General features: G+C 40.7%; 1 long non-coding RNA gene across 1 annotated transcript in view; it reads left to right on the top strand.

Annotated features, from left to right (window-relative positions):
* Positions 1 to 23,784, top strand: part of LOC122816710 — a 452,608-nt gene that overhangs the window by 166,111 nt on the left and 262,713 nt on the right. The window contains exon 2 of the long non-coding RNA XR_006367096.1: positions 742 to 1,638. This is a non-coding gene — a long non-coding RNA (uncharacterized LOC122816710). The remainder of the gene's footprint in view (positions 1 to 741; positions 1,639 to 23,784) is intronic.

Here is a 23,784-nt window from a genome sequence, read left to right as displayed (position 1 = left end):
AGTTGAATCTTGATAGATTCAAAGAGGTCCAGATAGGTGGAGTGGGCATCTTGAGTCAAAGTTGGGGGCTTGTAGCTAGCTATGATTTGAATAGAGGTCCTGTAAATGGTTAACTGCACTTGGAGTGTCTCCTGTGTTTCATACTGTTTGACCAGCCTGGAGGTGTGTATGTTTTTTATATATATTGCTACTCCACCTCCTTTAGCTTTGCTGCCCATGGTTTATCAGAAACTGAGGGAGATAGGCCAAAGAGAGATAAGAGGGTAAAAGGTGAAAGGTCTAAGAGTAGTGCTACTAGGTAATCACACAAGTGCTACTAAGGTAAAATTAGTAGCTGGAGTACCTCACATTCAAGGACAAAATTTTGCATTTTGGCAGCTTATTTTTTTTTCTCATGCATTCAGCCATGTGACTGTCTGACTACTCAAATTAATGATACCATCTTATTTTAAATCTCTTATTTAATGGTTTGTTTTCAAGGGGAATCTACATCATTTGCAAACGCTATCTTATCCCTTACCACATATAGTATCATTTTGCACTGGTTTCTTTGCAGGGATTTTTAAGCAGTCCAGCATTGTTGACTTAATTGCGCTGATGTATTCAGATTCTCCTTCCCAGACATGACAATGTGGTTCAGGGATATACTGCATAACAGACTTTTTGCAAGTGTGCAAGGATGCATTACTGGGGTCATTAATCTGATGTTTTTCTGATTTGTTTCTTTGTTTTTTTTTTCAGAAAAATGTTTCTACAGGGAGATACAAGAAGCAAACAGGCATCAGTGGTTGATACTATTATCAGTAGAATAACAGAGTCCTTATTTCACCACTTAAGCAAACATTTCAAGGAAACAGATTCAACATCATATATTTAGTATAAGATTAAAGCTTGGAAAATCAAGGAAGAAGAAACTGTTAGTGATGGGTGAAAACAAAAACATAGCAGAATTATGGAGGAATATTTTTACATAGATCTGTAGGAAGAGATCTACTTCGTATAATCAAATTTTCACTTACCAGAAACTTAAAACGATGAGATAATGTTGCTGAAAACTTACTTTCATGAACACTCGTATAACTGCAATTTTACTATGGAAAAGGAACTACTTGGCCACCACAACAAAATAACAAACCAAAGCAAATCAAACACACCCAAGTGGGCGGGTTCGCCTCCCACACACTCCCATGTTCTGATTTTAATTGATTGAAGATCGAAAACCCTTAATCTGATTTACCGGGTTTAGTCTCCTGTATCATCCGTTTAGTAAGACGTGTTTCTTGGATGATTCTGATGTAACATTTAAGAATAAAAAAACAATAAATAAAATCTGTGTAAAAATCCTAAACGTTTAGTCAGCTAAAAGTACTGGAACTCCCTGTATCAGGCTCTAAAAAGACTATTCTAAAGAGAAGAAATTTACATGATTTCCCAAAGTAACTCTTGGATTCATTCATGCAAATCACCGATAGCAGGTGATTCCATGGAAATGTGGAAAGATAAGCAAAATATGATCTGGCTGGACCATGACGTAACCATTACCCCCTCTCTTGAAAACTTGAGATGCCTACCTGGAACATAGGGTTTCAGCAACTCCTTACGATAACAGCAAGATCCAGACTGTGAAAAGCATGATAGGTAAGAGTGAAGATCTTAAAAACACATTTGGCATTTATTGGAAACCAGTTCAAATCCTACAAAGGCCAGGTTATATTCACATCTTCATCTAATGATATCACTCAGCTATGGGTATTTCAGAACAGGGCTTGCATGTTTACCCTGTTATATCCTCACCAAGATCACCACTGTCTAACCTTGAAGGGCCAGTTGTTTATCCTTATTTGAAAAGCCTCACTTAATTTCTCACTGTTTAATTTAAATATTTTTGTTAACTAGTTGTTGACCCATACTAACCTGTACCCAGTTTCCCAAAACCTTCACAAAACGTATTCAATATCTGCATTTCTTCCATGTATGGTTATCATGTTATTACAAATTGTCCACTGGCACCAGAGCATGTCCACGTGTGGTCCTGAGCTCTGTACTAGTGTCTCACATCACGTTAGAGCAAAGCCATCAATTCCTACTTTCAAAAGAATACCAATAGCTTACCTAAAACTCATTCATAATGCAGCTGTGAAATTGAGATGATTTAAGATCACCACCTCTCATTTTTTCTGTTTACAACACAAATTAATGCCCCACTGCATCTTGTAGTCTTTATCTAAGTCAATATAGAATGCAAAAGAAGAGCAAATAGGTTAGCAATTACAGTTTTATACATACATTTCTAATGCTGTCTTTATACAGTACCTCAACTCTCCAAGGTCATAGCTTTATAAAATCTATCTGTCAGCCTACCTATCTGTTCAAAAATGAATTGATGAATTAATCAATCAATAAATAAATAATGCTCTTAATTTAGTCATTATACATTTACTGAACATTTTATGATCATGTGTGTGTGTGTGCCTTCTGTGGAAGGTTGGGCGCTGGGCTGGCAGCTCGACACTGTAAAACTCCACTGCCAATCATGAGCGGACAGATGATCCGCTGTGGCGACCCTTAACCGGGAAAAGCCGAAAGAAGAAGAAGAATTAAGTCAACTTTCCTGATTTTCTATCTTTGATATTTTGCTTGCTTTGCCAAGTTTTTTCTGATTTAACTAGCATTGTTTTCTGTAACACAAAGCCGCTGTACACAATAATAATTCTGTATAATAAAATCAACTGATGAAGAGAGGAAGATCTTAATCATAGACATGATCAATTAATCATATGGTCCACAGTTAAATATGCAAAGTACCAACAATTAAAACTTCTCAGAAGACTAACCACTAAGCATGATAAATCTGATTATTACAGGAAGTTCTACACCTCCTACCTAAATCAATGAAAACTATTTTGTCAACCTCTTTTTTCATTTAACCTATGACTTGTCTTGAAGTTTTATATTTTGCATAAGGGACACTGTTAGTTAAAGGGTTTGGTTGCCTTGCCATTTTATTTTTTTGAGATGGTATAAATTTATCCGCTATAGGTGCTAGTAGGATATGAAAAACTGGAAGCACTGATGAGGGATCCTTGCATTTATAGAAATAAGTCCAAACTATAGTTTGAAGTTCAGAAAGTACCAAATATAAGGAGTTTTGTATAGGGCTGGACAAAAGTTGAAGAAAGGCCTTATAGCTTTTGAGGCACCAGACAAAGAAGCTAGGAAAATGATACCTTGTCGTTTTTGGTAAAATGTTTAGCTGTATTCATTTATCAGGAATATTTATTAAAACAATACTCAGCATTAAAATATTATTCTTTTTAGTGCTAGGTCTCCTACATTTAGCGTCAAGTTAATATAAGGATTAAGAGAGTTGACTAAAGTAATGAGTTAAGCTTAGGCACCTAGTAATATCAATTTATGGTGTCTAGTGTGGTGTTGATTCAAATATAGACACAGATGAAGCTAGAAGGCTGTAGATAACTACTAAATGTATTTTGACATGACTTCCTAGTAAGATTTGGACCAGAGGCTAATTAGGGTCATCATGTGATTGGGAGTCACTTTTAGCTATTTGCATAGGAGACAGATTGGAGTAATATTTAACTAAGAACATTACCCCTCCACACTGATAAGTTCCTTGTCTGTTGTCAGTAAAGAAGGAATGGTCATTTTAAAAAGAAATGAGTAAATGATTCAGAAATCTCTGAGAAAAGATTCAGTTATTGTGTGTAGTTTGGGATTGTGATGTGTAGACCATAATTCCAATGGAGCCATCTATTGTTAATACTCCTGAGATTCCTGTATCCTTTAATGATTTCTGTGAAGTGAAGGTAGTTGTGGTGGTAATAGAGAATGTCAGTAGCTGAGTGGAATGTCACTAGACTGTTGTATCAGAAAGTTAGCCAGAAGCAGTATGACTTTTTTAATCTTTTATAGAGATACCAATTCCAGTGAAAGGCAATAACATTAAGGTTAGGAAGTACCCAATGAAGTCCCGGTCCCAGCTTTAACATCCCATATCAATTTGGGCCTGGCTGCATAGCCTGGGATGAATTTATGGATTTCCAAACATTCATCAAGTTAGGTTTTAAAAAAGGTTAAGGGGATACATTGCTTGGCATGAAGCAGGCTTGTGTTCCAAAGGGACTGTATATGTTAGTCTCACCAACAGGTTCTGTTTATTTTGCAATGGAGATTTAGATCTTTACAGCAGGCATTAGTGGTATTGCTAGTTTTATGACAATGTAAGAGGGCAAATAGGTCCAGGTCTTTCATGGCCTTGAAATCTAAGTAAAATTCACTAAGTAGGAATCTGTAGGATATGCAGTAGAGAGAAAGGGTCTCTAGTCTATCTGTCTAGCTCAAGGAGTACATACCATATTTTGTTTTGGCCTGATAATAATAGTATATAGTGGAGTATATAACCTCTTTATAGCTGGAAGATATTCTCTCAGTGGTAAGCTGAGCAAGGTAGAATTATTTTTGAAATATGGGTGAATGTGCCCAGGTCCCAAATAATGATATCAGTCTTAAGGCGGTATTTCTTAAGTGTAAGTACTGGGGTGTTCTTGTTTTCCAAAAAGTACTATTCTATATTTTTTATGTTAAGTTTAAGTCCATGATTTGCACATCAAATACTGGTAGATGTCAGCAGAAGACTTTATAACATCATCATACCTGTGGTCATCAGCAAATGTCGTTATCCATAGGCCTTTAGCATTAGCCTTGAAATCAGAAAAGTAAATACAAATAGGAGGGGCCTTGCATGGAGCCCTGTGAGACACCACTAGTGAGAAGTCTTTACAGGCAAAGTATTGTCAATCCACACATAGGGGTTTATATGCAAGTAAGTGAGTTTATCTTCAATACCCGGTTGGGAACAGTGTCAAAGGTTTTATCAAGATCTAGGTTGGCAGTGTGGACAGAATGATCATTGCTTAGGGCACCAGTGAGGTTTACAAAGAAGCTTACAACATTACATAAGCAGGGTTTACCTTGTATGAAGCCAAATTGATTTGGGTTTAGTGACTGTATGTTTCTGATACCATTATTTATTAGATTGGCTATGATACATATCTTATAAATATTACTGGTAAGAATAACTGGTTTGTGGTCTCCAGGGTCCATGGTAGGGTTGCCCTTGTGGAAAGTTACTAGGACTGGTGCTCTCCAGGCTTCAGGAACATACTCAGTAGAGAAAATGAGAATGACTAAATTGAGGAGAGATTCAATTACTCTGTGTTCCATGCTAACTAGAAAAATAGGTATATTGTCAGGGCACATGACACGGGTATTCTTGGTTTTAGAACATGTGGATAGAACTGTTTAGAGGAGACTATAGGGGAAGACAGTACACAAGACGGTGGGAAATGCAAGAGTGAGAGGGAGACATTTGAACTAAATTTGTCCACGAGAATGTTAGTAATGCCTTCGGGTATGTACGAGGGTAGTATGACAGTGGTGAGGTCTGCAGTGGGAGTGACAGATGCGGTTAAGGTGGAGGTGGGATTACATCAAGGATCAGCTCTGAGCCCTTTCTTATTTGCAGTGGTGATGGACAGGTTGACAGGTGAGATCAGACAGGAGGCCCCATGGACTATGATGTTTGCAGATGACATTGTGATCTGTAGTGAGAGTAGGGACCAGGTTGAGGAGACCCTGGAGAGGTGGAGATATGCTCTAGAGAGGAGAGGAATGAAGGTCAGCAGGACTAAGACAGAATATGTGTGTGTGAATGGGAGGGAGGATAGAGGAATGGTGAGGATGCAGGGAGTAGAGTTGGTGAAGGTGGATGAGTTTATGTACTTGGGATCAACAGTTCAGAGTAATGGCGAGTGTGGAAGAGACTTGAAGAAGAGAATACAGGCAGGTTGGAATGGGTGGAGAATAGTGTCAGGAGTGATTTGTGACAGACGGGTACCAGTAAGAGTGAAAGGGAAGGTCTACAAGAGGGTAGTGAGACCAGCTATGTTATATTGGTTGGAGACGGTGGCATTGATAAAAAGACAGGAGTCAGACCTGGAAGTGGCAGAGTTAAAGATGTTAAGATTTGCACTGGGTGTGACAAGGATGGACAGGATTAGAAATCAGTATATTAGAGGGTCAGCTCAGGTTGGACAGTTTGGAGACAAAGTCAGAGAAGTGAGATTGCATTGGTTTGGACGTGTGTTGAAGAGGGATGCTGGGTATATTGGGAAAAGGATGCTAAGGATGGAGCTGCCAGGTAAGAGGAAAAAAGGAAGGCCTAAGATAAGGTTTATGGATGTGGTGAGAGAGGACAAGCAGGTGGTTGGTGTGACAGAGCAAGATGCAGATAACAGGAAGAAATGGAAACAGATGATCTGCTGTGGCGACCCCTAACGGGAACAGCTGAAAGAGAAGAAGAGTAGCCTTCAGGGACAGAGTGAGTAGTGCCATTTGACATAAATTCTGAACAATACTAGATGTTACTTCTGAAGTTTGAAGAAGCCCTTGACAGAGATAATGATGTATAATTCATAACTTGCCCTACCTTGTTTGATGAATGTCTTGAGATTCTTACAAACCATTTTAAGACTGTTTTTGTAAGGGATAGATTTGAACTTGTTGCTTAAGTCAATATTTTTTTCTTTCATTGCAAATCTCATTTATTTTCCAATTCTGCATAAATGTTTGCTTTCGAATTTGACCCTTTACTTTTGAGGAATAAGAAATGGTGCTTCTTTGTAAGAATTTTTCCATAATGCCTGCAAACTATCATCTCCTCTCTCTCAGACAACAGGCACATCCATTCCTTCTTCATCAGGAGTAAAAGCCAGTCAAGAGGGGCCATCATTATGGCAGAAATCTATCCCTTAAACACCTGTTCATGCCTAAAATATTTAAGCAGTTGGTGTACAATGTGCCATCACAATGTAAGTACATGCCTCTGCTCATCTGTAATCAAATATCCCCCCCCTCACCATTGTAGATCACAACAACATGTGACTTCAAATTATCACTGGTGCTTTTAGTGGGATAGGTGTGCCCAGGAACATAAATCACCCCCAATAATTCCTGTTATCCCTGCATCAGCTCCAACAGGTGCCCAAGCCACTAATTTAACTCACATTACTTTGTTTTAGTCAGAACTTCACTGCAGAAATTTAGATTAGAGTAGAAATCAGTGGTAAATGTATCAGCCTTGGTAGTATGGTGGGGGAGCTGTACAATCTCCTTAGGGCATCAGGGAGGGATAGCAGGTTTACTCTAGATAGGTCTCTGAACACTTTAGGATTCATAACGTGTATTTTTAATTTTCAGGGAGAATATGGTAGCATGGTGATTGGATTTAATCACAGAAGAGGTGACTTTAGGTAACTAACAAACAAGGGAAATGTGAGTGAGAAGGTTCAGGAGAATGGAGCCTCTAGGAGTGGGGGAAGAATTTACTTCAGCGAGTTAGTAATTCCAAAGTTTAAGTACTACTGTGTATATTTGTTGATAATGGTATAAGTCCTTATTAATGAATGGGTAATTGAAGTCTTCCGGGATAGCAATAATGTTAGGTTTAATAGGTGTATAATCTCATTTTGTTCTAGACAGATATCATGTTCAGAAGTAGACATAGAGAGGGATTTATTGTTATGGACAGTGTGATAACTTGATTTGTTTATTGATGCTAAGATTTCCAAAAGTTCTAGGTTGGTATGATGAGTTTTATGTGAGGTGATAGGACTGGGAAATGGCACAGATCATTGCACAGGAAGGATCTAAATGACTGATAGGCAGTGAACCCAGGAAAAGAGAGAGTATTCACAATACAATGAAACAATGTTTTGATAATTATTCAGACAAGAATGTGCTCAAGGATGAGGAATGCCTCAAGGTCTGGCATTTTTTATTTGGAATCCTCTTGTTGTGCAATGCCAAGTTAATATAGTCCAGACTGGAATTTGCTAAACTGGTCGGTCTAGAAGTCAACTCAGCATAAAGACAGCACTATAGAGTAATCAAATGCTTTAACTAATATGTGGATGCTTTGAAGGGAAACATGCAGGCTCTCTTCAGCAAAACAGCAAAGACTGTAAACTGTCATGTGTCATGCTGACACATATTGGATCTTTTTCGAATGACATCAAATACTGTGCCAGTTGTTGAAGTCAATTATCTTTGTTTGAACTGAGGTATCAGTCTTGGTGATGGTAAAATGCTGCTCATGGTTAGATTCCCTGCATTAGTTACATGCACTAGGAGCACTCTTGTGTCTCTCTGTATCTCCTCCAGGGTGGAGCAGCTAGGGTTGCTCATCCTTGCCTGGGCAATAATGGGGTCATATATGCACCTGGGATGGAGGGATCTAAGGACACTAGTAATATTATGAATGCTAGCACTACAGACTCAGATGAGCATCACTCTGCCCTTGCTCAGCGTGATGAATGGAGCACATGTGTGCCTAACAATCATACCTCTCAGCTGTCCAGATTTTGCAGAATGTGCAGACTTTTATCTCATATTTTGGCATGTTTCTCATAAACTTTTCTTTTCTGGCAAATCACCAAGGACTGAAGTCACTAAATAAAGATGTGCATTTGAGTTTCAGACTTCATATCCTTCACAAAAATGCATGCTAGCACAAATCCTGTTATTCTACCAAATTTTTAAGTTTATAAGAGCAATATTTAAAATCTGTCCATATTTTTGTACCTTTGTCCTCTCATTATTTTAGGCTTTGTCCAGATTTCTTGTGCTAGGATTTTGAGACATATGCTAACTATAAAGTCACATATAAGTAGGACACTCGCTTGCCTTGTGTATGTAGCTACTTGCTTCAGCAGACTTTATTGGTGTATGCAGGCAGCTGTGGTGACTTGTGAAAAGAGTAGGTGCAGTAGGTATTAGTGTTTGAGTGGTTTCATTAGGCTCAGCTGTAGAACTATGCTTATGTGGCTGAGGCATAAGTCTACTGATAACGTGCTTGGGTGGCTTAGGGAGAGATTTGTTTAGAACCTTAGAATATGCAGGCTTCTTTTTGGCTTATAATGATGTGGAAGTTGGATGTTTATTGACAACTGTGGGATGTGATTTATTGTCGTCCAATCTAGATAAATCTAGATAAATACTTACATTGCTTACAAGTAGATTCTGGATGTGGAAGGATTGTCACTGAATATGATGCAGTTACTGTTTTGCCCCAGAATTCTTAGGGCAAGAAGGTTGGCTATAGATGTGATGAGGGCAGATTTAGATTCCATGGCAAATGAGACCACACCTGATAAAACACGCAGAAGATGGTATGAAATAGCTTCATCAATGCAATGGCAAGTGAGCCTAGCTAATGGCTTCAGCAATACAACAACTGATCAAAGTAACAGTACAGGAGCTAATGCTGCAACAATGCAACAGCAACTGATCAGAACAGGAACACAAAAGTTAATGTGTGCAACAATGCAACAACTGATCAGAACACTAATATTGAAATACAAAAATGAAACAGAGCAATGGTACAAAAAGACCGACATACAAAAATGTGACAATATTATATTATGATACACGACGATGAGAGCAATAATATAACAATGCAACAGCAAGTGAGCAGAGCAACAGCTGCACAGTATAGTGGTGACCGATACAGCAGTTTCATGCTTTATTGTAGCAGCACAATGAATACAACAATTAATAAAAGCAGGACAGCAACAGAATGCTCTAGCAGAGACAGTGACAAAATGACACAGATGTTATCAATAGTAGTGCAGTAAGGCAAGGACGGCACAGAAAGCTCACATGTTAATAACAAGACTCTAAAGACAAAGCTTCACAGAGCATATAGTTACAGTATAGTCAGGGAACCAGGAGTTGGCTGTAGTATGCAATAAGGCTTAGATACCATGGACAGCTGACTAGTAAGGTGCAGAAGCTGTAGAGCTGCTACGTGTATAATATCACTGACAACAGCCACATCTTGATAGAGCCAAAGAGTTATTCTGTGAATATAACCATATATATATATATATATATATATATATATATATATATATATATATATATATGAGGAAGGATAAACTGGTAAGGGGTATGAGACCCATCAAGCAAGAATCAGCAGCAGCAGTGTAGACAAGCTAAACTGCAACAAACAGGACTACAAAATAATGAAATGCAGATAACTAGTCAACCATACGTCAGGTAGCAGCAAGGTACACAGAGCTATCAGTAACTACTTCAACAAAGCAAAACAGGACAATAAAATATTAGAAGGTAGATAATCGGTCAGCTTTTACAACAACAATGCAGGTCAGTAATGTAGTCTAGTAATTCAACAGTAAGTGAAATTGCTTCAGTGTAGGCAACCAAACAACACATACAACAACAACAACATAAAATAGGACTGGTAAAGAAGTAGAATGCAGAATGAAAAGAAGTGTGGTAAATTAGCAGAATCTGTGGCAGCAACAAGTTAGACAGCCAAGCAGCAGCTACAATGGAAGCCAAAATTGGAGTTTTAAATACTAGAATGTAGACAGCCAGTCAGCAATTACATTAAAAACAGATCAGTAGAATGTAATATGCAAATATACAATGGTGAGTGTACAGAAAAAAAAATCATAACTTTACCTTGGAGTATTGTAGGGGTGATAGGAAAGGGTTATCTGTGGTGGTGTGCATTGTGTGAAGAAGTGATAAAGGCTTCCTACTAGCAGACGTATGGCAATGATCGCTGCATTTTGCAGTGGGTTACAGATGCAGTTGGCTGTAGGGGTCTGCATGTGTTAACACCTCAACAAAAAGGAGCACTGACTGCAGAAAACTTCAAATTTTAAACTCAAAAAGCTCCTTATACCACAATAGCCAACCAATAAAAGTAGAATTCCAGTTGAATGCACATTTCTGACGTGGTTGTTTGGTAGATGGAAATTTGCCCCCTTCCAAAAGATCAAGAATTTGACTTGTTAGATGGGTTAAAGCAGACAAATGTAATTAAGAATCTAACAAATGCAGGAATGTTCCCCAGGCTACATTGTAAGGTCATATATGGTGATGCTGCTCATTCCAGAGCTCAGGGAAAAAGACATCATCGTTAATTATAAAGTCCCAACATGCAAAAGAAATGAAAAAAAAAACGCTACTGAGACGTACAGCAACATACCTTTCAACTCCTACAGGCCAGATTTCACTATTATAACAGCTGCCCTAAACCATTGTTTAACTACTGTAATAGTTCATATTTACCACACTTTTGATTATTGCTAATTATAAGATCTATCAGTGTCAATTCTTGGTCTATGCAATGTAAACTGTAAGCTTAAGACTGACTAATTTCTATTTAACTTACATAACTCCCCCCTCAACATCTGTCATCCCTGCTACTACCAAATCTATTCATCTCTGTTCATTTTAATTCTTTTATTGTTCTTTTCTCTGACATATTTACTGTACCACTTCAACATTCCTTCTTTTTCCAAACTGTTTTTATTCATTTTATAACACAATAATTTAACAGTATAGTAGCAATAAAAAATAACTTATATACAATGTCCATAACAACTAAAAAGCAATACACATAGGAGGGCACTTAATATTTCTCTAACAGATTAGACAATTTTGTCCAAGCAATTAAATTATGGGTTGTGTTGTTAGTCCTTGTTTTTATAGTAGCAATCTCATTCTTCCAAATGTATTTCACAAGATGAATGAACTCAACTTTAAGGACAGGAGTAGATTAAGATCCAATTTTTAGTAACAATTTTCCTTGCTATAGAGGGGGATAGACCATAGTAAAAATGTTTGTTTTTTAGGAATGATTCAGGAACAGGAATATTAAAAAGGATAAGGGAGTCGGAAATTATACAGCTATCATTCCGTAGAACTTTACAAAGATATTTAAAGTCTAACCAAAATGGGGAAATTATTTTGCAGATGACAACCATGTGTATCCAGTTAGCATCATGGTGTCCACATCTCCAGCATTTCATTTAATCTTTCTTGTACATTATTGCTTGTCTATGTGAAGAGAAAAAACATCTATGTAAAAATTTCCATGTGTATACATGACAGAACAAGGAAGATGTGGATTCCTTCATCGACTGTAAACAAAGTTTTTTATCTTTTTCTGAGAATTCTTGTCTATTACCTTCACTTGAATAATTCCAAAAAGAAACATCTGTTTGCTAACATCATTTCTGAGAATTTTCTAAATAACAGACATGTATGAAGTATTCTTGGGTGAGGTATTAATAATTGTGGAGATAAAATCCAAGATTTGCAAGTTAGTCTTACTGTATGCCTCTTATGAGGGTACAAGCTTAGTATGTATAAAATCCTTGCAAGTTTGGATGTCCACCCAATTGCAGTTTTGCAAACTATGTCTGCTGATCAAATAGTCTGCAGAACTTATTTTATTAGCTAAGAGAAACTGATTCCAATATAATAGGTCACCCTTCTTAAATTCTAACATTTTCTGAGTATCAAAAGATATCAAACATTCATTAGTGTAAGTAGTAGGAAACATAATTACTAATAAATGCTTAATTAATTGATTACAAAATATAAGCTTTTTAAACAACAGCAATATTTAGTTTATAAGAGGCATGAGAATAGGTTTTGATCTTTCACTTTGAATGTATATTTTTAAAATCCATATAAAGATATCTGTATGTATTTGTGTATATTGTTCAAGCAATACCCTATTACTATTAAGAAGAAAGGTTTCATGTACTGATTTCCATTATGATGTATAAGAAGTATTATTCCAAAGAAACACTATGTTAATACATGCAGAGTTTAAATAAAAAATCAATATTTGGAAACCCTATTCCTACTTCATCCCAGCTTGTGGTTTGCCAGAGAAGAGAAATTCTTAATTTTTGGCATTCCAAAGGAAGCTGAGTAATAAGTTATTATTTTTTTTGTTTAATTTTGACAGGTAGAGGAATTATTATAGCTTGGTCAATGAATAAGATTTTAGGTAACAGTATCATTTTGATTAAAGTTAGTCTGTCTTCCACTGTGAAGAAGAGTCTGTTCCAACTGTCTATTAGACTAGTAATTGAGTTTATAAGTTGTTGATATTTAAATGTGAATGATTTTTTATAATTAGATTCAATCATGATACCTAGATATTTAATATGCATGCCCTCCCAGTTTATGCCTCTTTTTGATCTAAGTTTCATAGTAACATTTTTATTCACTAGAATTGCCTGATTTTTGTTTTGATTGAATTTTACACCAGAGATGTTAGCAAAGAGGTCTAGGTTATCCCCCGGATTTACAAAGCCCGTTATAGTGTGCAGGAATAGTTTAAGAGCTATTTTCGGCAATATGTCTGACGTGCGATCCAGGAACGAGCTCACGGGACGTGCTTGTGAGCTCTTAGGCTAATCCTGCACGGACCGAGCCCCTATATGCAAATTATCCTCATTTGCAGGTGAAAACCATGCAAATGAGGGTAATTTGCGATCCAGGAAGCAGGCAGCTGTCAGTGCAGGACGAGTGCAGTCTGCAGAAATGTACTCGGTTAGTAACCAAATACGTTTCTGCAAACTACAAGATGGAGCTATGACAGCTCCAAATAAAGGCTGCATATTATTGATGAAGCATGGTAATGGCCAAGTAGAAGGTCATTGACATTGCAAAATGCGGAAAAAAAAACTTCTAAATTCCCTTTGCCGATCTTGCCTGTTTAAGCATAGGGCAGCGGCATGCAAACGGGATCGGAAAATAATAAAATAAACCTAAAATCAGCATTCTAACTAAAAGCAGTATTCAGCCATGCAAGTCAGTGGCAGGCATAAGACAACCTGGCCAGTGAGTAATGGTTGCTAAGGGGGGGAGGCCCAATGTGGGACATGTAACTATGCATTAGCAGGCAATCCTATGCAAATGAGGGGAAGGATAGTGAATCCCAGATTTCCCCAGGGTGTGAGGCAGGTCCTAAGATAGTAAGAGTAGAAATAGCTGGGTGCAAGACTAGGAGATAGGTGACATCATGGGGGTGTGTGTCAGGCATCCTGTAAGTGGATTGGAGCCCTCTGGCTCGGGACTGCTCCTAGCTTAGCACAGCTAAGCTAGAGGTGTGTCCAAACTGCCTAGCACTCCTTACAAAGTGTAAGCGGGTGTGTGCGCCGTGCACTGGGTTTCACAGGAAGAAATAGGAAGTTAAACCAGGAAATAGCAGCTCTGTGCACATTTGAGCACTCTGTTTGCGCGGCGCGCACACATGCTTAAACAGGGAGGCAATGGAAAGGGAAAACAGCAGTAGGAAGGTAATCAAGGAGAACTAGCTGAGCTGCTAGGTGAAATGTATCAGAATCAGCTAATTACACAGGCAGCAGACCAGCCCAGCCCAGAACACCACTATAAGCCAAGCAAACACCTTCCCACCCAGTTTTTCCACACTCTACACCACCAGTGTATACAAGTGGGGATAGTTTAAAAAGCAAACCTACAAAATGAGAAGGGCTGCAGCAGGCAACATAGAACAAATATGTGCAAGAGGCTGAGGGTGGTGAGGATGTCAGTGTTGCCGAACAACCCGCAGTGAGGAGACAGAGAAGAGTGTACAGACCCAGGGTAAACTACCAGTGGCTACATGAGCTGAAGATAGTGGAGCGCTATAGGGTGGACAGAGACCTCCTACAGCAAATCATTGATCTGTGCAGGCCACACCTGACACACCACACTGGTCGAGGGGAACCCATCCCAGTGGATACCAAGGTATGTGTAAGCCTAGGTATACTAGCCACAGGCACCTCCCAAACCACATCTGGGGATAACATGGGCATCTCACAGGCATCAGCATCCAGACTATTCCACCAGTTCCTGGATGCCATGTCAGCCCATGCCAGTGAACACATATATTTCCTCAACATACATGAGGTGTTGACCAGCAATATGCGTCTCTTCCACCAAACAGCAAACTACACTGGGGTAGTTGGTGCTATAGACTGCATGCATGTACGTATCAAAGCACCACCCGGTGAGCAGGGTAGGGCCTACATCAATCGCAGGGGCATCTCCTCCATCGACTGCTAGGTTGTATGTGATGCCCAGGGCATTATATTGAATGTGTGTACTGGCTGCCCTGGAAGCTATGATGATTCACACATATGGCAACTGACACAGCTTGTACCACAGATTTGCCAATGCAGACATCCCCTACGGTCACCTAGTGGGGATGCTGGGTACCCACTGGAGCAGTGGCTGATGACACCCATCAGAAATGCACACACACACACCTGAGCAACAATGCCATAATGAAGCACACTCACAGGCGAGACATATAATAGAGCATGTGTTTAGGATGCTCAGGTCACGGTTCCGGTGTCTGGACACATCCGGTGGAGCCCTGCAGTATTCACCAGCCACATGTACCCAAATTGTTATGGTATGTGCTATGTTACACAATATGATCCTGCGGTAACAGCTGCAGCAGGAAGAGCATGGGACAGGGCTAAAGAGCCCCCCATCAATGCCAAGGCCTGTACAGACACAGAATGACTCAGAGGAGGAACAACCTGAGCCTGCCCCAGTAGGCAGAAGGAAGCATGCCCAGTATGCCCTTGCCTTGGCAAAGAGGCAATGCATAGCATATGCACTGACACAGTAGGGGCCCAGGGAATGTCATCTCCCTCTGACTTGCACAGACAGTAAATGGGATGCCAAAATAACACTACCTGTGCCCAACCATTTATAGGGAGTGTACTATGGGCATCCGACATAGACAGCTCTCCAGTACCATCCTCAAGTCCGGCACACACTCAAGGTAAGTCAGTCAATCTACCAATTGCCAAATGGAGTAGAATGTGTTTTTACCTGTAGCTATGGTATGGATGTGAACATGCATGGAACTGGGTGACCGGATGTCAAGGCAGCAGACAGTAGTCACCCATAGTGGCATCATGAGATCTGTAACACATACTGGAGTCACCATAGTAGCCAGTATTAAACAGGGTGACAAAACCCACTGCAGGAAATGGCCTGGGTGACATGGGTGTCCATAAGAGCCACACATGCCAGTCAGGAAGGTTCACATACCCAACAACAGTCTCAGCCAGCATGACAGGTGAAGACTAACACAAACATATGCTGTACTATGGCCTCTGAATGTGCCCTGTGGGTAACCCCTCCCCCAGGCCTTTACAAACAGACCACAGCAGGCCAGGCAGTCGGATGTAAGTTTTGAAGGCTAGGAAGTCAGAAACTAATATGCAGGTAAACAAAGCTAGGATCTGTAGTACACTGGTAAGCCTCTAGCCAGCAGGACAGGTAAAACTACAGACTGAAATAGAGTACCTGACATACCAGTACAGTCATATAAGTGTCAGGTGTGGCCCCCCCATCCAATGTACACTTAGAGTAACAGTCAGGTGTGCCCCCCACTCCTGTGTAGAACAGTAGTAACAGTCAGGCGTCCACCTCGCTATGCAGAAATGTAGCAACAGTCAATGGCAAATGACCGAAGGATACCCTGCAGACACAGCATGCTACCTGTCAGCACCACAGTACAAACTACCTGGATGTGATGCACACATGCAACACATATGGCCATACTGGCCATGCTTACACAGAGGAATGAAGGCAATGTCAGTCAACAACATACTGAGAGGTCATACTGGGCACACTCACACACTTAAACAAATGAAGGCCATGTCTGTAAACACCAGTGGCCCAGACATATCTGGAAGTTGCAGTTCTCAGTGCGGACACATTTCAGTATGTACCACTACTGCCTTGCACACACAGTGGATAGGAATACAGACAGATATGTAAGGACAACACACTATAATAAGCCACAGGTGCACAGGCATAGATGTGTGGCAGAGGGTGACAATGACAAGGAGCCATGCAGGCCTGTCCCAACCGGCATACAGCCAAAGGGCCCCAACACATGAGGTGCGGCTGTAACCCACTGCGGATACCAGCCACCAGTACCTGTCAACATGACAGACTATGTGGTGCATGGGCCAGCTGTGCAACAAGACTGTACAAGGAAGTAGCCATCTAGTAGCTGTAGACACACACCTGTGACATATGACCCCATGTGTGCCCACATGTGGCATGTCAACCTCTACATGAATGGGGTATGGCCCATGCACACACTGCCCTCCCCATAGCAGTAGTATGACAAGCCTACTGAGGTCATCCAATGTGAATTACACCTTTGGGAGAGCTATAGCTCAGTAATATGCATGGCTCTTCCCATAACTGCGTACTGCTGTAGTGATAGACTAGTTAGGTAGTAGTACTAACCCTAGACCTGTCAATTGTGTGAGTGTGTGTTTGTGTGTGTGCCTGCCTGTCTCTGAATGTGTAGAGGGAAATATTTGTTAAGCTACTCACACTCCGTACAATACATATAGTCACCTTTGACAAGGCTGCTGATGTCACTCACCTAGAAGTACACCTCTGGGAAAGAGATAGCCCTGTAATTGCCATAGTGCGTTCTGTAACTGTGTACTGCTGTAGTGTGATAAACTAGTTAGGTAGGTGTTCGAACTCCAGACCTGGCAACTGTGTGTGTTTGTGTGTGAATCTGAGTGTGTGTGTGCCTGACTGAGTTGAGAGCAATGCTTTTTAGGCTACTCACACTCCGTACAATACAAATACCCTACTTTGGCAAAGCTACTGATGTCACTCCCCTAGAAGTACACCTCTGGGAAAGTGATAGCCCAGTAATTGCCATAGCGCGTTCTGTAACTGTTTACTGCTGTAGTGTGATAAACTAGTTAGGTAGGTGTTCGAACCCCAGACCTGGCAACTTTGTGTGAATCTGAGTGTGTGTGTGTCTGTCTGAGTAGAGAGCAATGCTTTTTAGGCTACTCACACTCCGTACAATACAAATACTCTACTTTGACAAGGCTGCTGATGTCACTCACCTAGAGGTCCACCTTTGGGAAAGTGATAGCCCAGTAATCGCTATAGCGTGTTCTGTAACTGTGTACTGCTGTAGTGTGCTAAACTAGTTAGGTAGGTGTTCGAACCCCAGACCTGGCAACTGTGTGTGTTTGTGTGTGAATCTGAGTGTGTGTGTGTGTGTGTGTCTGACTGAGTAGAGAGCTATGCTTTTTAGGCTCCTCGCACTCCGTACAATACAAATACTCTACTTTGGTAAGGCTGCTGATGTCATTCACCTAGAAGTACACCTCTGGGAAAGTGATAGCCCAGTAATCATCGTAGCTCATTCAGTAACTGCGTACTGCTGTAGTGTGATTTAGAACGGTGGTAGTGTTCTATCTCCACCCATGGCAGTTCCGAATGTTTTGTGTCTGTGTATGGAGCAATGCATTATAGGCTACTCACTCACAGTACATTACAAATGCCCTACTTTGGTAATCCTGCTGATGTCATTAATTGTGAAATGCACCTTTGGGGAAGATGTACTTCAGTAATGTCTGTGGTGCGTGCTATAACTGCATAGTGCTGTAGTATAGTAAACTAGTTAGGTAGGGGTTCTTCTCCCAGACATGACAGGTGTGCTTGTGTGTGTGTATGTGTGTGTGTGTGTGTGTGTGTGTGTGTGTGTGTGTGTGTGTGTGTGTGTGTGTGTGTGTGTGTCTGTGTGTTTGTAACATGTATCATGTGTAGAGGTGGTTGTGAGTGTGTGACACCTGTGGGCAATGTGGAGGGGTTTTGCTAATTTCATTTACGGTGGCCCTACTATCACAATGTCAACCATACAGGGATAACAGATGTAAATATCTGAGAGGCTGGGGTGCAAAGCCATATCCATACATGTGACATCAAGGCCATCAATCACAGTTAGCAACCCCACTGTGCCTTCAAATGTGACTCACAACGAACATACCATGCCTGACAACATGCCCTATTTGGACAGATGACACTGACATCAGGGAATGCTGTTAGCATGCTATCAATGTAGGTGCAGGGTAAACCTGCTGATCATTACCAGTCCCTGTCACAGGTGGGCAAGACTGGCACATCTGATGATAAGCTGTGTTCACAGCATGGGCCAGAAACCCCAGGTACAGTTCCACATGTCACTGTACATGCATGTGGGAGGTGTGCACATCCTAGACACCATCCAAGTCATGGACTAGGGAACACATACATGGCAAGTGATGCACAGCATCGGCCACAAACAATAGTCACCCAGGTGACTGGATGACGGATGCAATACCCACCTGTGTGGGCAAATGCAGTAGCTACAGGTCTGTGCCACAATGCAGACTATTGTCATGTGGCCTGATGCCAAGGTATACCCATCGCCTACCCTTGTATAGCCTGCTGGCACTGTTGGCCACCACACACCCATGTGGACATGCAACCATGCATGTCCGAACTGGCACCCTATGTATTTGTGTGTGTGTTGTATGGTGCTTATGTCCACATCCACATGCACTACTCCCCCAGGGCACAGTGAAGCATGCTGCCTTATGTCTGACACCCCCTCATACTCACTGCCCATACGACCTCCGTATGACCCATGTGGTGCATGTGTTCCCTGCACATTGATGTGTTGTGGCAATCCCACTAGTGATGAGTTGTACTCCTGGCCCTGCCAAGCGTGGTAATGTGTATGCATCCCTGTGTGAGTGTGCCTGCACTGACGCTGGCACCTATTCATGCAGACAGGAACGTGTACGTCACCTACTGTATATCTACCATATCCCCCATATCCCTGTTGCAGATGTCACTCACCATCACATATATGTTCTGAGTGGTCCCCACCAGATAACCCATGTGGCGCATCCAATAACAGCATCGAACTGTGATAGCACTACATAGCTGTCCGTGGTTTGATACCCTATGCTGGTAAGTGTGTGACACAAACATGCATCAGTTTTACCCTCCTACCCCTTCCTGACATGTATCCACCTCTGTCTGCCTCCCTCACTCCCTCTCTGGCAGATGTGGAGGCCCACACCTGCATTGCTTAGGCAGCAGCATGTGTATTTTACGTGATGCTCATGATCAGCTGATGGCCTCTGCACGAATTGCAGCCCTTCCCTAGCCAATTGCATGTGGAACAGCTATGATAACATTCCCATAGCCAATTCCATGGTAACGCACTCCAATACCTGGGAACATCCTGGTGGTGTTGGCCCTTGTCTGTCACTGTGAGCAGGAGCTAGAACTGTAGTTTGGCAAACATAATTTCAGATGGGTTGGGGATTTACCTCTAACAGCATACACTGTGGTAAGATGGCAACAAACAGGAGGGGGATTGACTACAGACTGTAAGTGCTGCTATACTGCATATGGAGTAATGTTGCTTTAACAGTGTTTGTCTGGATATGCCTGTCATACATGTCGCAATACCTGCCATATCAGTTCCATGTATATGAGGAATACCCATGTGCAGGGTCATCTCCAGACTGGGCAGTGTTGTGCTTTGGTTTCATGTGTTAGCCACGATGCATCTATCAGTGGAATGCAGAAGGTAGTGTGAGGATTGCTGTCTGTTGATGGTGAAGGCCATGACAGTTACTGACTACATATCCCTCATTGGGCATATGTTGCAACAAACCCTGTTACAATGGTAGATTAATGAGGGTATCACAGCAACATGTCTATACTGGCCCTGTGTATGTGCTGTCAGCTACACCTCTATCAACCCTTGTACATATGTCGTGCATGAAGTGGAGCATATGTGCTGTACACCATAGATAGTGTCATCATATCTGATAGCAAGCCAGTGATATATCAAAGTGCTACACATGTCATGTACAGTAGGGGGTTACAGTTAATGCCATAACCTGGGCATTCTGTGGATGTTTGTACAGTACTGAGGTCTGTGTAGTGATGGTGAATGTTGGCAGTGTGTTTATTGTTAATATGTACTATGGCCTGTGTACACACTGTGGTAGATGTCATTCTTCTAGCTCCCTTTCTATCTGATGTTACATGTTGCCCCACTGTATGGTACTGTTTTACCTTACATGTTTGTAGGGCCATACACACACATGTCCCATACCACAGACAGCCATCTGACCAGACTGTGTAGCAGCCCAGTATATGTAGGGTCATTCTGTGAGTGGCACATATGAGGATGGTGTACGACAGATAGTCCGTATACTGTACTATTATGCTAGCGTACCATATGTAGCTGTGGCTGTGTTCACATTGGTTGGGGTTATGCACTGAGACTCAGGTGTATCCTACCCTGTGCTGTGACATGGCTGTCTAGCCAGCTATATATGCAGGTACTGTACGATGGTAACCTTAGGATGTCTGTCAGTAGCCAATAGCACATGTTATGAGCAGATGTCACCTTCCACACACACCATGTCTGCGACAACAATCCCAATGACAGTAGCAAATGTCTATTAATATACCGGCTATACCATACGGGGCTGGGGTAGGGCTACAATCCATGTCCAGGACATATGGTGGGACTATATGGACATGTACTTATCCAGATAGCCATATATATATATGAATATATATATATATATATATATATATATATATATATATATATATATATCTGAGTACACGTGTAGTGCTTCCAATTACCACTGTCATGGCAACCACCCACTATGAATCCCTACATCATGTGGGCGTATTCCCTGTCTATTCCCTGTGTGACGGACATCCTTCCTGTTTGTGGGCATCAATTTTACAGACCGCAGGTAGCAATACCTCTTACAGTAGAACCTGCACACTCAGGGCAGCCACATATATGTAGGAGAATCAGGACATACAGACAGACTGTGAGTAGAGTGGTGTAATGCTTTGCATAGTACTGGTGTTACAGGGTGTGTGTGTGTGTGTGTGTGTACATACTAGTTTACCTTGGACTGCAGTCTGTCTGCATAGATCACTACTGTGGGCCAATCCTCTAGCTGAACAGAGGTGTGCTATCATGTGTTGTCTGTCCACCACACAGGTCCTGTGTCAGATATTACACTGGCAGTGTGTGTGTTGCGTGCTAGCAGTACATGGCTATATCCATTTGTGGCCCTGATGTCTTATTCCTGCATAAGGGTATATTGCAACACATCCTGTAACACCAGCATGTTCCAGGGTGTGTAACTGCAATATTGCGAATATGGCCCTGTGTTCCTGCCTTTGTCCTCCACATGTATGGCAGGCTTTGTCCTGCTGTGATACGGTTAGGGGTTGTTAGGTAATGGCCTATCATTAATTACTGCTAGCATTCCTACTATCATCCCAGTCATAACGTGGACTCCCACAACATTTGTTGGTCAGGGTTCATGCATGTGACAGATACATTGACTTTACCACGAGTAATGAATGTCCCCCTAGGGGTTGACTACAGGGTGTAATTGGAGGCTGCTGAACTACATCTGATATTGTTGAGTGTTACGTATTGTGCAAGCAAATCCTTTGTCTACTGTTGTACGAATTGAAGGGCTTGGCCTGGACACCATAGTATGTTATATATCCACACTATCTGCATCTACTGTTTTGTGTGGGGCTTGCATCCATCACTGGTTATATACATCAACATCTATGTGCTGTCAGTAATGGCATACATTATTGTATGGTACACAAATAAAGGTTGTCTGTGTATACATACCTGTGTGTCGTGTCATGTCCTTTGAATTGTGAGTGGGTATATGTGTAATGCAAGTATCCCCTTTGTGGTTCTGGTTGCCACACCACACATGTACCAGTTACAGGTTTTGTGGCTGGGGATATACATTGCACCCAGTACGTCCACACTACTTCTACATATGTATGGCTACTAATACCCTTTGTCTATGTATATGTGTATGCACCCATATATCCCATATATCTTATCTATATATATATATATATATATATATATATATATATATATATATATATATATATATATATATATATACGTGTGTGTGTGTGTATGGGTATACCTGCACATGATTGTCAATGTGTAGATGTGTGTGCATATCTGTACCATTGTAATGTGTACCCCTTCAACATAGTACATTCCCTGTAGTACAATGGCCTATCTGCATGATATGTTACAGATATTGCCCTGACATGTACAGGTGACTTGGATTACTGTTGGAGCATTGTAGCTGTCTTGTGGTGGGTCCTGCCGACAATTACTGCACAGCATATTCATTAGGGCTGGGAGGGTTACATAGCAGTAATTACCAGTTGTCCCTCATTTGTGCCTCCACCCCCATTAACTGTGCTCATGATCTGTCATGTAGTCCAGAGTGGGCCAGGAGTCCATTCACATGTGGAAATCATATACACGTCTATGTGTGTATATATATATATATATATATATATATATATATATATATATATATATATATATATCTGCATAATTATATATGTGAAACCCCCATATATAGAGGGATAGAACTGGACATTGATATAGCTCTAGCTATGTATATGTATTCATATATATATATATAAATATATATATATGTGCATGTATATATATATATATATATATATATATATATATATATATATATATATATATATATATGTATATATATATATATATATATATATACTGAACATATTAATCTATCTATGTACGATTGCTGTTATATGGTTATTTGTGAGTCATACATATATATATATATATATATATATATATATATATATATATATATATTTATACCAATAGCTGTTTATCTGTCTACATTTACAGATGTATATCTGTCCAATGCATTTATGGCCTATATGTGTGTGGCCTGTACCTCATTCCCTTGGCAATTGACATGGATGACCTTAGGACTGAGGTCAGTCATTCGTGCCAACATGTACGTGTTTCAGACTTATCATCTCCTTCAATATATGTGTTCTACTACATATAACTGTGTAACTTGCAACATTTTAAGTGTATTAGAGCAAGAAATGACAGGCTCTTTGTCCGTTTAGTCCACGTACGTACCAGCCTTCCCT

The sequence above is a fragment of the Protopterus annectens genome, chromosome 12.part0 (assembly GCF_019279795.1).
Source record: "Protopterus annectens isolate FY-2018-M chromosome 12.part0, PAN1.0, whole genome shotgun sequence".
Lineage (NCBI taxonomy): Eukaryota > Metazoa > Chordata > Ceratodontiformes > Protopteridae > Protopterus > Protopterus annectens.
The sequence above is the reverse complement of the archived record's forward strand: the minus strand, read 5'-3'. Positions and strand labels throughout refer to the sequence as shown.